Raw genomic sequence first — 15,643 nt, forward strand, 5'->3', positions numbered from 1 at the left:
AATTAACAGTTATAAAATATTAAAGCCTTGATGGTGCCAAACTCCCAATAAGCGTGTTGGGTCCGGGCAGCTGGCAGCAATATGGATACAGAGGTCAAATGGTGCACTGTTGTACTGTTTAGACTTGAAGGGGGGAAACAAGCAATTCCACCCAGAACCAGGTCACCACGTCTGGTGGAAACACCCTCTCCAGACACTCTGCAGCTGCACTCGTCCTTGAGGGAGGAGGATAACCTACCTGGAGCCACAATTGGCAACCTGAATAATGAAGGAATGCCAAAAAAAAAAAAAAAAAAAAAAAAAAACTTACATGAATATTTATAGAGGCGCTGCAAGCGGCCTGCAGGTGGAGCCAGCGTGGCCCGCACCCCCAGCAGGGTGGAGAATCCCAGCGAGAGCAACGCCCGGGGCTGCTGTGCGGCCTCATGAGAACACCGCGTTCGCTAATCACGATCACTAATGTGGCCATAATTAACGCGAGAGGATGAAGGATTTCGGGCCCTGCAGAACACCTCTCCACTGTGAGCTGCACTCTCCTACCCGGTGTTATTCCAGCACGATTTGACATTGAAGGAAGAGTCCCGGAGCAGCCACATGGCCTCTCACTTCGGAGATCCACCATGTCCAGACGAGCAGCAACGGCAAAAGCATCTTCCTTCCTTACTGGCCTAGTGGGTAAAACACTTGCCTATGAACCAGAAGACCACAAAGTCAAAGGTTCAAACCCCATTTACTGAGCAGGACACTTCACGCTGAGCATCTCCCGGGGGGGACTGTCCCTGTCACTACTCATTGTAAGGCGCTCTGGATAAGGCCGTCTGGTAAATGCTGTATTATTAGGGGTTATATTCTGATGTGATAAAAGATCTTCAGTTCATGGCGACAGGCATCACTGGGTCCAGGGCAGATTCCTACACTGAGCTGGGAGATGTTGTGGACCTCGCTGCTCACCCATGTCCTGCCTCCGGGGTCATGTTTTAAAGCCTGAATTCTCCCGCTCGGAGAGGCTGACATCGATTTTTTTCCGGGACAATACACGGGATGCTGAAGTCACGGGGTTGTTCTGAGGCATGAGGTGGTGTGCAGTAAAGGACTTCAGATGGAGGATCACGGTAAATGGGACCTTTTGGTTTCTCAGAAAAAACATTCCAAGATTTCCCAAAGGGCCCCGGGAAGGAAATGCTGATGTATGGGAGATATGGTCCAAAAAATCTTCTGCGTTTTTTTTCAATGCCCATAATGAATCTGCATATTGACAGGTATACATCATTGCCAGAAAGCGAACGATCACACCTAAACACTGTGACTGGTGGCAGAGCGACGTGGTGACACTGGGACGATGCTGGCACCAGTGAGCTTCCACATGCAGCTGCTGGGACCTCGAGACGCTCCAGTTCATGTGTTAATCCCGACCCCACCAGCCCCAAAACAAAAGACTTTAAATCCCGGCAGAAGGGGATGCGACCGGGGTCAACCTCATCGCGACAAAAGCCACGTCGATTACACGACGGCGGACAAAACGGGAAGACGCGGCTTCTGTGCGCAAAAAAAAAAAAAAATGCGATTTGGCAACACAGAATTAACGACGAACGAGAATCAACGATTCCAGCAGCCGCGGGAATTTGCGTCGGATTATGATCCAAGTTTCACCCAATGAGCATAACTGCAAGGGTTAGATTAGACGAACAACAACAACAAAAAAAAACTAATATAAAAATTTACTGGGAAAATATGCAAAAAAGAAATCCCAGCCAGAGAGAGTCGTCGCTGCGATTCCTACCTTTTAAGCAGCAGAAGTGCGGATGCGACTCTTCACCCCGCCGCTCCGCATCGCCAGGGTCCGCAGACTCTTAACAGTAAAATCCGCAGCAAACGCGCGGCAGAAAGTCGAATAATAAAAGAAACGCAGTTCTATACATATGTACATTCCGCTTTAGGAAACCGATGGTTAGTCCGTCCGTCTCCAGCGAGCCGAGCCGAGCCGAGCCGAGCGCAGTGCAGCGCTGTCGGTTCTGGCCGCAGTGACGGACCGGACAGCCCCGCTCCCCCAGCCGCACGTCGCAGGGCGGGGTTGCCACGACCACGCTTTTCACGCCTCCCTGGGGTACTTAATTAAAGAAAAAATAAATCACACGGACGCGGACGAAATTAAGATTAAAAAAAAGAAAAAAAAATGGACCGAGACGGGTCAGATTTTTTCCATTTTACTTATAAATAGGAATAACAATTAAATGTAGTAAACAGTGGCAAAAAGTATGGAGCCCAACAAATGAAAAAGATGCAGTAAGATAGCACTTCTATTGGTTCATTTTTTCCAACAGGGAATTGGTCATTGCTTTCAAATCAACGGTAATTAAAACGTTTGCATTTCTTATAGATTAAGTTTGTGGGGTTTTGGAGAGTGACGCATGAAATAACCCCGACCTGGCAACACAACCGCGAATGCTAATGAGCGTCAGTGATGTCGGCAAGTCACCACGATTACTGTGGTATAATTAGCGGCCTGAATGACTCCTCTTTTGGATTCATTTGCATCTAAATCAGACAATTGTCCCAGGCCAACAGCCCGGGGCAGCCAGTGTAATCTGTCAAAAAAGGGAAAGAAAAGCGCGTTGCAATGGTCGACAATATCAATTTAACGTGACACGTTATGCCAGAGGAAGCAATGGCATTTCTTTTCACACTGAAACCAAATGTTATTGCGTGATGTCGCCAACAGCGGTATGAATATTAAAAACGAACGGGTTCATGCACGTTTGGACATTTCTTGCCAGCAGTCATTGATCCCGTCGCTTTTTCTCAATGAGGAGCCCACAGCCCTCAGGCACTAGTCCAACAATCAATATCGAGGCCCAATAGCCCGCCTTCTTTATTTGGGGAAAGACAGAGAAGAGGTGACAGCTTGAAAGATGGATTTATTGCCGTTGGAGCCTTTGAAAGGGATGCCTGTGGCCGGAGAATACCAGGCAGCGGGCGTTCATCTGAGCGCGGGCCGCAATCTAGCGGCGACTCTTTAAATGAATAAATGAGCGGCGCTTGTTAACAGCCATTCTGTCCACGGATTATTTCTCAGGGGCTATTCTGGGAGCTGCTAATCGCTCAAACACTCGCACCGCCTTGAGCGCATAATACAATCCGAGCTGATTGTCCAGGCTCGGTCAGGAGGGGTGCTTCTCTCCCATCCATCACATCCCGCGAACGAAGTGGGGGAAATAAATTTGACCGTGCGGCGCGCGGGAGCTAAGTAGGGCGCCGCCACCGAATACGCCAAAGTGATTCATGAGTCTGAGCGGGACAGCACAAGCAGGACGTGGCGTGGACGTGAAGGAGTTTACTTTCAGCAGCCCGCCGCTGGCCAAGAAGAACTGTTGGTATCGAACCGGCATACTTGTCAGTACGACCCAGCTCCCCCGGTGAATATGAGGGTATCAATTACCCTGTGCCCTCCTTAGGCCTGCGAGGCTTTGCCAAACAAGCGCTTTTGTCCACATGAAAGCTTTTGTTTGTCCTGATGCCTCCCCCCGGAACCCGTTCCTCTGAAAGCTTCGGCATTTTCGGCTGCCAGCCGGATGGCCGTGCCAAATGGAACGAAGTGGGATGGACGGGGGGGGGGGGGGGGGGGGGGGGGGGGGGGGGGTATTAAAAGCGAACAAATAACCAAATAAGTGTAAAAGAAGACCTCCGCCCGCCCTCTCCTGTGGAAACCGCGTGGGAAAGGCTGATGACTATCGTTCTAAAATCAACAGCGGAGCAGCTGAACCCCGGCCCAACAGCTGACGCCGCCTCTGCCGGGCTGACCTCAACGCCAGATAACCAAATTCCTCCCGGAGGTTGGGGCGGAGCACACATCAAAGCATTTGGCCCAACTTCTCCTTGCAGTCAAACTTCCTGTCGGGGGGGGGAGGGCGGGGCGTTGCCAAAGGTTGCCGGACAGTCGGTCAGAACCCTTTCCGAATGGAGCGTCATCATGCAGGAGTTCTGGCCATATGCTAAAGTGAAGTGATCGTCACTTGTGATACACAGCAGCGCAGCACACGGTGCGCACGGTGAAATTTGTCCTCTGCATTTAACCCATCACCCTTGGTGAGCAGTGGGCGGCCATGACAGGCGCCCGGGGAGCAGTGCTTTTGCTCAGTGGCACCTCGGTGGATCGGGATTCGAACCACCACTGCCCCGCATGCTACACCTGCTAATGTATATACGTTATTTTGGTTCTAAATGCGTTTTTTTTTTTGTTTTGTTTTGTGGTGCAACCAGCTTGTGAGTAAACCGCATGCGGAGAGTCTCTGTAATTCGTTACGCCGGACTCGGCGCGCCGCAGCCCAGGGCCCTGTTGTGACCTTGAAGCGTGGCCATTAGCAGCCGAGCGTCTATTTCCACCCCGCCCTGCCCCACTTTGGCCCAGAGACACGGAGGGAGAGGAATGCACCACCGAGTCGCGTCCATCATCCGAGGGTCCATTCCGCGCTCTGTCCGGGGGGCAAAATGGACGCGAGCGTTCGCTCACACACGACGTGCCGAACCCAGACCTCACGGGATGGCTTTTACAAGTGTGCGCGCGGGCAGGTTAAATCTAGGCGACTTCAAAACGCACTGTGGGGTACAGGAGACCAACACAGGAAAATAAAGACGGGGGACGCCGCTGGTGAGCACGCATCCGGTCGCGGGAAACAAATCTATAACGTAACAGAGGGCGTCGATATCTCAGCATCTCTCATTACTTCCACGCCGCGGGGCTGCTTGGACTCGGGCGGTGGACCAGTCACCAAACTCACTCCCCCCGTTAGTCACAGTGGTGGAAACCGCTTTTGCTAATGACAATTTCTTCAACAGTCTCCTCCCGATGTGCCGGAGGGGTAATTGAACATATTTGCCGCTTCCATCAAACTCTCCCGGCCGAATGAAACAAGTGTTTATTGCACATCTTTCTCACCCGCTGGCAGAACTGGAATAAATACTCGTTGCAATCTTTTTTGGGGCATAAAACGGCGACCCGACGAAGGCAACGCAGCCCCAAGACTCCTGGCCAATTAAAAAAGAAAAAAACGTTCCTACCTCCTCCAGAACATCTCCTAATGGTTTTAAAACCAGGGATACAACCTTGAAGTTAAATAAACTCCAGCTCAAGTATGCGCTGTTCAAATATTTAGCTTGGGAAGGCCGCCCCGACGAGAGAGGCTTCATTCAGACGCCAGGGCTGGAGAGGGCCCACGGCCGGACGCAGGGCTCGTGGTCAAAGGTCCACTCACAAGAGTGAGTTGCCATGTCCAAAATATCCTGGTGCTAATAGACATATATAGGAGCCATGTTACAGGATATGGCTGCCGCTACCACATTCGTCAGTGGAAGTTTTTTTGGTTTTTTTTGTCCAAAGGACCATTGGTGACCGGACATGGTTTTGCGTTTAAGGACAATATATCCAAGTCTGAATTTTTCCACTGTAGCGGCCTCAGCGTAAATACGAGGGTTATGTGACTCTGCATCCGTTTTTATTCCCTTTGTATTAGCGGCAAACGGCATGAGCCGAGGCCAAGTGTAACAGCACCTCTGTGCATTGACAGTGTGCCGCTGTCTGGTAAACATATCATGGCGGCGGGTGTGACCCCGGCCCGCGATGAACTGCGCACACTTCCTGCTGCAGCGGAGAGGCGGCCAGGATACACTTTCCTTCATATTCAGGGAAAGTGATTATCCCTGGAAGTGGGTTGAACGCTGGTGCGATTTACTACCGGAGAAAACCGGACGGGACACTGGGCTCTGGCCGCGCAGACTGGATGGCATCATGGAACTGGGGGGAAGTGAACAGGAGGTCTGTGTTAAACAAGGGGGGAAATAAAATGAAATATTCCCTTATTAAAATGGTTAAAGCCAATGGGATGGGTTATCTGTTCAATTTAGCATTAAAATGACCTCATCCGAAGAAATATTAGACATTCATCAAATGAGAAATGTCCCATTTAAAGTTGCAGGGGTCACCAAAAGTGAAATTTAACTGGAGGACTAAGCCATCTGGGGAAACCGAGTAGATTTCCCCAGTGTCAGAATGGGGGGAGGTTATGAAGATCTTAAGTAGAAGAAGAGAGACGAGGAGAGGATTAAACCTGGGCAAACGGCAGGCACTGAGGTGCAGATAAGTGGCCAGTGTAAATACGGAGGATTAGTTTCCCATCCACACTGTCCAGATAAGAGCCAACTCCCCCAGTCACTCAACACCAAATCACCAAACTCTGTACTGACACATGAAATGTCACAACTTGAGCTATTACAAGCGAAGGGAGATGATCCACCATCTTAAAACACATTTTAGCCCACATTGGATTCACAAAATTAAATGGTTGGCAGGGTTGCACACAAACCACACCAAATCTCATTCTCATCAGATATCATTCTTAATCCCTTGATTCAGGTGTATAATGCTGTTGCTGTGTTGCCAGGTTTAGAATACAGGAAGTCTGAAAAACTCACCCCCACCAACTGACCAAATCTGGCAACCTTGAAGAATTCTACTGTGAGATTCGGTTCATATGTGAAGATTTGCTTCACATATCCTCATTATTAGCTGTTTTGCAAGAAAGACGTCACAAACTAGGCTCAGATTGTATATTACAATTAATAATCAACAGCTCGCTCATCTCACATAACCATCGAAGGAGGCCCTCAGGTTCAGAGAAACCCTCAACAAGGGTTGTGAAGAGGGTTCAGCAGCATTTTCTTGTTCACCCGTTCGCATTTTTGATAATACATGTGACGTACTGTGAAGACTTGGTGGGAATTTGGCAAATATGATCCCCTTCAACAAGTCGAGTTCGCGCCAGAGTGCTGTTAACACGGCAAGCTATGTTCCCTGCAGCCAGAAAGCAGTTCGTGTTCCACTCAGAAGGCGGTTTTTATAATACACACGTCTCTCGTTTTTACGTGTTTATTTGAACTGGGAGCGTCTCAGCTGGGAGGGGAGGGTCGCCAGGGATGTCAGCTGGGTTCAGAAAACGGCCCGTCCTCGCCCCTTCCCCTCCACTCGCCGTTCATCTCCTGCGGGCCTCCAGCACAGACGGCCTCTGTGCGTCTGGAGCGAGCACGGCGGCGCTCTAACCTGCCCGGCGCTCCGGAGACGCTCTGGCCCACAGATGGGAAAACCCGGGCCTGAACGCTTCACCCCCCCGACCTGGAGTCGCTCGTTACCCAAAAACGGCAATTACACGTGGAGATTGTTCTTCAACCGGCTCCCGCGAATCTGCAGCCTGTGAATGGAACCCTGGATAAAAAAAAAAAAAACTACCCAAGATGTAAAAATTCCAGGATGACGCCGGACGCGGCCGCATTACACACCTGTCCCCTTCTGGTAATTGCCGGGTGACTGTGATGAAACGTGAAATAACAGACTTTTGCCGACGTTGACATTTCGGAGGGACCAGTAGGGTGTAATTCTGCCGTGACGAATTTGTGCTGTTTTTCCACCCCTGCCGTGAGTGCGTGGGCAGGCCTGAAATAGCACGAGATTGCGTCAAAAAAAGCAACACTCCAAAGCGAAGTAGACAGAAGAGGGGAAATGACCATTAGAACAGAAAAAGCAGCTCAACTTTAATTAAATACATTTTTGAAAGAGTAAAAAAAACTACATCTGTTCGAACATTTGTCCCAATGGCTTGAGTCCATGCTAAATTATGAAATTATGCGCCTATTTGCATTGTAGTCCACGCCTGGCCAGTGACGTGGTAGCACATGGCGACTGCTCAGCTTTTCTGTGATCTGCTGTTACGTTTCAGTCACAGTGTTGCAAATTATGTAGCCAAATTATGGATTTGCACAATTGTAGACATGGTGTGCATGAGGAATCTGGCAACGCTGCTCTGGACTTCACGTGACTTTCTACATGCAGCTGATACAATGAACAGTAAAAACGCATGCAGTGGGCTCTAATATGGGTGGTAGTAGCCTAGCGGTTAACACACTCGTCTATGAACCAGAAGACCCAGGTTCGAACCCCACTTACTACCATTGTGTCCCTGAGCAAGACACTTAAACCTGTCTCCAGGGGGGGACTGTCCCCTGTAACTACTGATTGTAAGTCGCTCTGGATAAGGGCGTCTGGTAAATGCCTGAAATGTAAATGTAATATTCGGATATAATATTGTTTGATTCCAGACGTAATAAAAAAAATACAAGTATATAATGGGAATAGGTTAGGTGTGAGATTCCTCCTGAATAGTCGGAGCTTGGGAACTTTCTGTGCCAGCGGAAGACACACAAGCATCTGTTGGCACGTGCTTTCGGCCAGAGCCGGAGGTCACTCGATCCCGCCACCAATGACCTTGCATTCCTCCCCACCGCCACACACCCGACACGGCGGCAGCGGAGGAGCTGAGTGACACAGCCAGCAAGACGAAGTCACCAGACCTTTGGCCGGAAATGAATCACCGCGCTCCAGGTCAACACGTGACCTCTGCCGTCACAAAGGCACACAGTCGGCAGGAGCCGACGCCTCACCAAGGTTTCGCCGCGCCGCGCCGTACGTTTCACGCGCAAGTAAAAACTTTAAATGGCATGCATGTCCGCACTGGATACCCGAAAGACGTCGCGCCGCCACTCCTCCCGGGTGGACAGGTGAAGGCGCAGAAATGTCATATATACATCGTCCTCACCGGGACAAACAACTCAGCAACGTCCTTTTATTACGCAGCATTAACGGTCTCGGGCAGGTCAAGAACTCTCCCATCTGGTCGGTTTTAGTGTGTCATGGCCGCCCTTTCATCCCTCTCTCTGCCTTTTTTTTAATGCTTGACAACTTGTTTATTTCCTGCCGCGACTCGAGAGAAACCCCGGCTCCTGCCAAAAAAAAAAAAACCACGAGGCAGCTTCAACGTCCCAGAATTCCCTGCTGCAAATTAGCATTTTGGAGCTCAGGGGTGAAATCCGGCACCTGGATGACGAGCAGGTTGTGCAAACTTTGGAGATCCTGTGTTGGCAGACAAATACAAGCTCTTCAACTTGGGGTAGCCTGCTTAAAACACACACACACACACACACACACACACACACACACACACACACACACACATTACAGCAGATAACCCATTCAGCTCCCTGCTGGTGTGTTGGTGATGGTGTGTGTTCTGTAGGGAAACACAACTGAACACGGAAAGGCGAAAATAATGATATGTCTACCAAACCGGTTGCATTTTTAAAAGGATGGTTAGCCGTAAGGCTTCGTTCCTCTCGCTGTACCTCCCATTAACCGAGGACAGTGGTTAATGAAGCGGCCCCGTAATCAGAAGGTTGCTGGTTCGAATCCCGATCCGCCAAGGTGCCACTGAGGTGCCACTGAGCAAAGCACCGTCCCCACACACTGCTCCCCGGGCTCCTGTCATGGCTGCACACTGCTCACTCAGGGTGATGGGTTAAATGCAGAAGACAAATTTCACTGTGTGCACCATGTGCTGTGCTGCTGTGTATCACATGTGACAATCACTTCACTTCGGCCAGCGATTGTTCCACGCACGTTTCATTCATTCCAAACATTCAAAAATCACGGCCGGGGAACCGAGTCATTCCCGTGTCCTTCAAATTAAAAGAGCACCTGGAGCGACGGGAGAATCCAACATTTCGGCGAGGGATTTGCAGTCGGCGCGTGCAAAACCACCACCGGCTGGCGGCCTTGAAAGGGAAACATGGCGGTGTGCTTCTGTTTAATGGGGAATGTGACAGATATGGGTTAGGCGAGGTGCATGATGGGTAGAGTAGGGAATAGACATGATTACGCATCCGTTAGAGAGGGAGGAATTTTTTTTTTTAAAAAAGCATCGACGTGGCTTCTGCTCGGCGCCTTTCATTACGGCCGATCCGGACCCTCTGAGAAACAGCGGGGGGCAGGCGGGGGGACTGGGTTGGGGGTGTGTGTGGGGGGGGGGGGGGGGGGGGGGGGGGGGATAATTGTTTGCAAATGTAAAGCGTTTATTTTGGAATGGGAGCCACAGGGGTGGAAACCTCAACATATTGATCCGGGGCCAAGCGCACACCTGGGTTGGAGGGCCGAGGGGGTATCGTTATTGTTATTACCCAATCAGACATAACCGGCAAACACACACCATGTGTCACCCGTGCCCGCAGATACGGGGACCGGGACTGCGTTGGGGAACCAGGGTAGGTAGGTAGGTAGGTGGGCTTTTGTTGCCGATTAATTAATGGGATAAATGTGTTTCCCATTTTGTGAAAGCGCGTTTATGGGCGGAGCCGGCCGGGGCCGCGTGGGGGATGAGTCCTTTTCGGGTGACATCAGCGCGCCGGCAGGAAGCGACTCTTGACGCCCCCAACCCCCTCAACAGAGCTGCAGGGGACACCCGTCCCCGAACAAGGCTGCTCTGAAGAGGGGGAGCCCAGCAAGGGAGCTCCCCCGCTGGGCCTTTTGCGATCGGCACAGTGGGTGCCGGCTGTTTGAAAAGCCAACAAGTTTGAGGTCATTGTCCAGCTTCAAAGCGGGGCGCGTTTTTTTTTTTTCTTCCTCTTTTATACGCCGGCTTTTATTGCACGGACACAGACAGACTCTGCGGGCTCTGGAGGTCGACATGCCAACAGCCAGGGGAAGAAAAGAAGACAAACTTTCCCTTCCACACCGCATGGAAATATGCATCAAGCGCCGGCCTTTTCCGCGCTCAGCGTTCTTCCACGGGCTTCTTTAAAAACAACGGCCACGTCCTTTATCGGCTCTGCTCAGCGCATGCGATTTCCCTGAAACAAATGAACAGGAAAGTAATTACTTCAGTCTTGTTCCCCCAATAAAATCCTCCAGGAATCTTCCGGGGCCTCGTCGTCATGGAAAGCGGTCGCGACTGTGGGGGGTTTCGAAGGTGGTCTGTGTGCGATTAAAAAAAAAAAAAAAAGAAAAGAGACCCGCTTCCCAATCAGATGGAGCTGTGCTGATTCTGGGATGCGAGGTCACGTTCGGGCATGAACGTTCAAAAAAAGCATTTTGGGTTCCGGTCCCGAAGCTGGGCCGTGAAACCGGAGGTGCCGGACTGGATGTAAAACCCAGTTCCAGCCCGCCGCCCTGAGCCTGTGGAGCCTCCAAACCCCTATGGAAGCCCGGCCAGCCATGCAACATTAACAGCGGCCTCCAGATCGGTCTTATCTGCGCCAGCCTTAATTGCAGCGTAAATGCTCAGTGGGTCCCCGGGAAACATTAAAAATCGCAGCATCAGCGCGGGGCTACGAAATTAACAGGCATTCCGTAATCTCTGAGCATGATAGGGCCGAACGTGGAGCTGACACGGAGGAAACGGTCACTTCGGTCACGACAGGATGAGAATGTGTGTTTTTTCCGTTGGACGTTGGAAGGGAATTCCGTACAAGATAATAAAGGGGTTACGGGGCAAGGCAGCCTGTGTAAGAGTCCGTGTCCAGTTGCAGGGGGGCAGACAGAACCAGTTGCTCTGCAGATTCGGGAAAATAATGAAGGCCGGACGCATTCTTCTCTTGATCCCGTTGGAAATGGCTTCCTGGTCACTGCCCAGCCATGAGCGTGCCCTGGGAGCCACGGCCATCCCTTTTTTTCCAAAGAAAACCCAGGGGTGCGTGATGAAAGTCTTGCGGCACCGGCAGCGCAGATGAAACGGAGCGATCCCGGAGCCCAGCGGAGCGCTAGTCCAACATAGTACGCCTGCGGCCGGGACGCTCTTCTCACAAACGGTTGTTAAAGGAACGCGTACAGCGCAAGTGTTGATGCATGGTAGCAGCCTAGCTGGTAACACACTCGCCTATGAACCAGAAGACCCAGGTTCAAATCCCACTTACTACCATTGTGTCCCTGAGCAAGACACTTAACCCTGAGTGTCTCCAGGGGGGGACTGTCCCTGTAACTACTGATTGTAAGTCGCTCTGTATAAGGGCCTCTGATAAATGCTGTAAATGTAATCGTAAGAGTGGGTGTGAGAGAATTTATACCCGTAACCCTCCGGAGATACACAACACTGTTAAGGCAGCAATATTATTTCTATTTGATTAACGTGTTGATGGGTGTGACGGTCGTATTTGAATACTTTTCTTTAGCTATCTTAAGGCTTTAGGGGTCGGTATCCTGTTCATGGATTAAGCCGAGTCCTAGGCTAAAAGAGAACTTCTGTAAAATTCTCCATTCAAAAATGCATTTAGTCTCGGTCTAGGCTTAATCCACAAACAAGAAATTGACGGTAGATGTTTAGCTAAACATTAGAATGCTTTTCTGAATTTTTAAGTATTCCACTGCTTGTTTATTGGCTTATTTGCATTTTTTTGTTTTTGCGACGCATGTTTTCAGGCTGAAAGAAGAGCTTCACACGGTAACTTTCCGGATGTTACCGTAAAAATACCCTACTTATGCTTTCAGCGCCACCCCTGACACCCACAGAGAGACTAGCCCAACATATGGACGGGGGGTTCGAGTGGCAAAGATGCCAGGAAGAAACCCCTCCCATTTAAAAAGGGTCCCGTGGTCGTCCGGGAGCCGGCCACAGCAGACACATCAGCGCTGCCCTCACTCTCCAAGGCAACCCCGGTCCAGACAGGCCACTTAATCATGCCACGCTCCCTGGTGCCACCAGCCCCAGATCGCAAAGGCGCTCTATTTCGGGAAAGGGGCGGCAGGATTCCCGGCGATGCCCCGTGCCGCTTCAGGTGTTTCCCCTGGCAGCTTCGATTTTCTCATCGTTCTCACCAATTCCCGGCCAGGGGGCACTTTGGAGCCCTCTGTTACCCCGGTGGCAAAAGCGGGGCCTGCACCGCATCCTTTACGTAAACACCACATTTCTCGACTTCAGGGCTGTCAATGTCAATGACTAATGACTAAAAAAATTCCTGCACGACTGCAGGCATGTTGCAAATCGCAAGGACCCGCAGTCCGGGGCGGACTCGGGCCGATCTTCCCGCGTGGCGTGACGGCACGGCCCGCTTCTCCCTGCCAAAGCTGCGCTTCTGCAGCCAGGGAGAGGCAGAGAGCGTGAGAGGGGAGAGATACTTCATTACAGCCTCATTTATCACCCATGGGACAAGTTGGCGCTTTGCCCCTCTTCCCTTTCCACTCCGTACCTCCATCACCCACCCTTCCCCCCAACGTCCCAGGTCCGCTCCTTCGCACGCTTTCTCACGCGGCTCGAGAAAAAGCATCGACCCAGACGCTGACAGTCAGCTGAGAAAAGGCTCCAGCCAGGGGCTGGCGCTGGTGGCTACTGGGTACAAACATTATATTTACAGCACTTACCAGACGCCCTTATCCAGAGAGACTTACAATCAGTAGTTACAGGGACAGTCCCCCCCCGGAGACACTCAAGTGTCCTGCTCAGGGACACAATGTCTTTAAGTGGGGTTCGAACCTGTGACTTTGTGGTCCAAACAACTGGTAATAACGTCGGAATGGATTCAAATAAATGCATCTGAACCATATACGCATGCGCACACCATACTGTCTCCAATTAAGCGGCCAGGCCACCAAGTAATAAGACACATTAAAAGGCATTAAAGCTCCTCGTCGGCCTTATTTAAGGCAACTTGACATTATAAACGGGACATAAAGCAGCCGCTTAATGAAGGAATTTGGGTCTCTGACGTCCTTCCACCACGTGGTCCTGAGGGACATGAAATAGGTTAAATAAAAGGATCAAGGGGCCCATTAACCCACCTAAGACGCTTTCCCTTTAAAATGTAACTAAGTTAATTTAGTCTGATAAGACGTTTATAGCAGGATGTCGCAAATCTTACGGACATTTATTTCAATGAAATAGCAGCGACCTGATCTGCAGAAAAAAAATATCTTGGACCGCGCTACTTACGTAGATCGATCGTTTAACAGTGCAGTTCTCCACGAAGGAGCCAAACTCAGTTGAACCGACTAGGGAAGTGGCCGCAAATGAACTCGGCCCTCTTTTACAGCGCAAGTGAACTTGAAAGAGGTCTCTGTTCCCTTTCTGGTCCATTTAAGGCCCTGATCCTGCACAGCTGTGTAATATACAGCAGGTCGAAGTCAACTGGCACCTATACAGGATGAAAACATTTACATTTACAGCATTTATCAGACGCCCTTATCCAGAGTGACTTACAAATCAGTAGTTACAGGGACGGTCCCCCCCTGGAGACACTCAGGGTTAAGAGTCTTGCTCAGGGACACAGTGGTAGTAAGTGGGGTTTGAACCTGGGTCTTCTGGTTCACAGGCGAGTGTGTTACCCACTAGGCAGACTTGTACATCGACACAGTCAGTAATTATCAACCAGGTGGAATTATCAGTGAGAGGACAAAATGAGCCAAAATGAGAGACAGCGGAGGAATCAAATTTGTGCAACGCTGTGACCCTCCCGTCCCTGCCACAGGCATGCACAGCATCCGGGAAAGCCGCCGGGGCCAGCGAACGCCAATGCAGCAGCGACAGGCTTACAAGGAACAAGGAGACCCTTCAAAATGAAACAAAAAAAAAAAAAAAGAGCAGAAATGATGATTCGTCTTCCTGAATGGAGCCGAGCCGGATCCTGCAGGTTCACTTGACTCGTCATCCATCAGAAAAACGCAGATGACAACAGTTCTCCGCCTGGGGGGCAGACGCCGTTTAACCCGGCGCGTGACATATGACACACACACATTAACATACGACCTTTGCATCGTTAGCTCCGAGTAGTTAGGTTTAGTGGTCATGTAAATGTCTGAAATATGATTTATTGTCAGAGTTGGGTCTCCGAAACTGCCTATCTCTGGACTTACTGCCCTGCTAGGAGATCCAGAGATTATGAAGAAGTTAATACATAAATGTCTTTTATGGTCACCATAACCTCCAGTTTTTCAGTTCAAATACTTCAATTTCTAGAGTGGTTGCTAGTGGGTAACACACTCAACTATGAACCAGAAGGTTCTAACTCACAGCTTCAAACCCCACTTACTACCACTGCGTCCCCGAGCAAGGCGTTTTACCCGGACTGTCTCCGGGGGGGGACTGTCCCTGTAACTGCTGGTCTGGATCTTATGTGACCGGCGCCCCGCGCCCCGGGGTGGCGGTCGTTTGGACGTTTCAGCGCCCCTCTTACTGCCGGTGAGGAGATAAATGGATTCAGCAGACCGGCTTGTGAAGAACAGGGCTGTAATTGTTCCCCCATTTCTTCAGCAGGCCCGGGTATCTGGTATGTGCCGCGGCCTCTCGTTAATTACCCGAGTTTAAAACACCAGCCACGAGACACAGAACGCAAGCGTGCTCAGCGGTTCTGCGTTTCCGTATTCCGTATTCGGGCCGGTAAAGCATTCCCTCGTTTTTTTTTTTTGTCACCTCTCCCTCTCCCCGCCAACTGCCAGGGTGGAAGGAAACACTCGGCTCTGAGGGACAGGTCCTCAGAATAGCTCCCCCCCCCAGCCTTTCTTATCGGGGTGCTGAGTGGCAGGCCGGCCCTCGCGCCTCTCGGACCGGGTGACGCCGATACGACAGAGGTTCCGGCCGCCTTATTAACGCAAATTCACCAGCGACAGCCCCTGTAATGGGAAGGGACTCTGATCTAATCTAGAGGGCGGATGACTCAGGGGGATCAATCCCATGAGTCCCTGGGGGTGCAACGGTTCGCTAAATCACCCCATGGAAATGTCCAGCCCGAGGGGGACAGGAAGTAAACGTGCTTCCCTCCCGGTTGGGGCAGTGGTGGCCTAGCG

At 50.9% G+C, this 15,643-nt stretch overlaps 1 protein-coding gene across 4 annotated transcripts in view; it reads right to left on the reverse strand.

Moving 5' to 3' along the window:
- Nucleotides 1-15,643, reverse strand: part of prickle2b (prickle homolog 2b) — a 54,590-nt gene that overhangs the window by 9,543 nt on the left and 29,404 nt on the right. The window contains exon 1 of one of the 4 annotated variants that reach the window (XM_028999364.1): nt 1,781-2,029. The exons of the other annotated variants lie outside the window; for them this stretch is intronic. The gene's annotated coding sequence lies outside the window, so the exon portion shown is untranslated. Of the gene's footprint in view, nt 1-1,780; nt 2,030-15,643 lie in introns of those variants that run through there. 4 annotated transcript variants of the gene reach the window in all.

The sequence above is a fragment of the Denticeps clupeoides genome, chromosome 12 (genome assembly GCF_900700375.1).
Source record: "Denticeps clupeoides chromosome 12, fDenClu1.1, whole genome shotgun sequence".
NCBI lineage: Eukaryota > Metazoa > Chordata > Actinopteri > Clupeiformes > Denticipitidae > Denticeps > Denticeps clupeoides.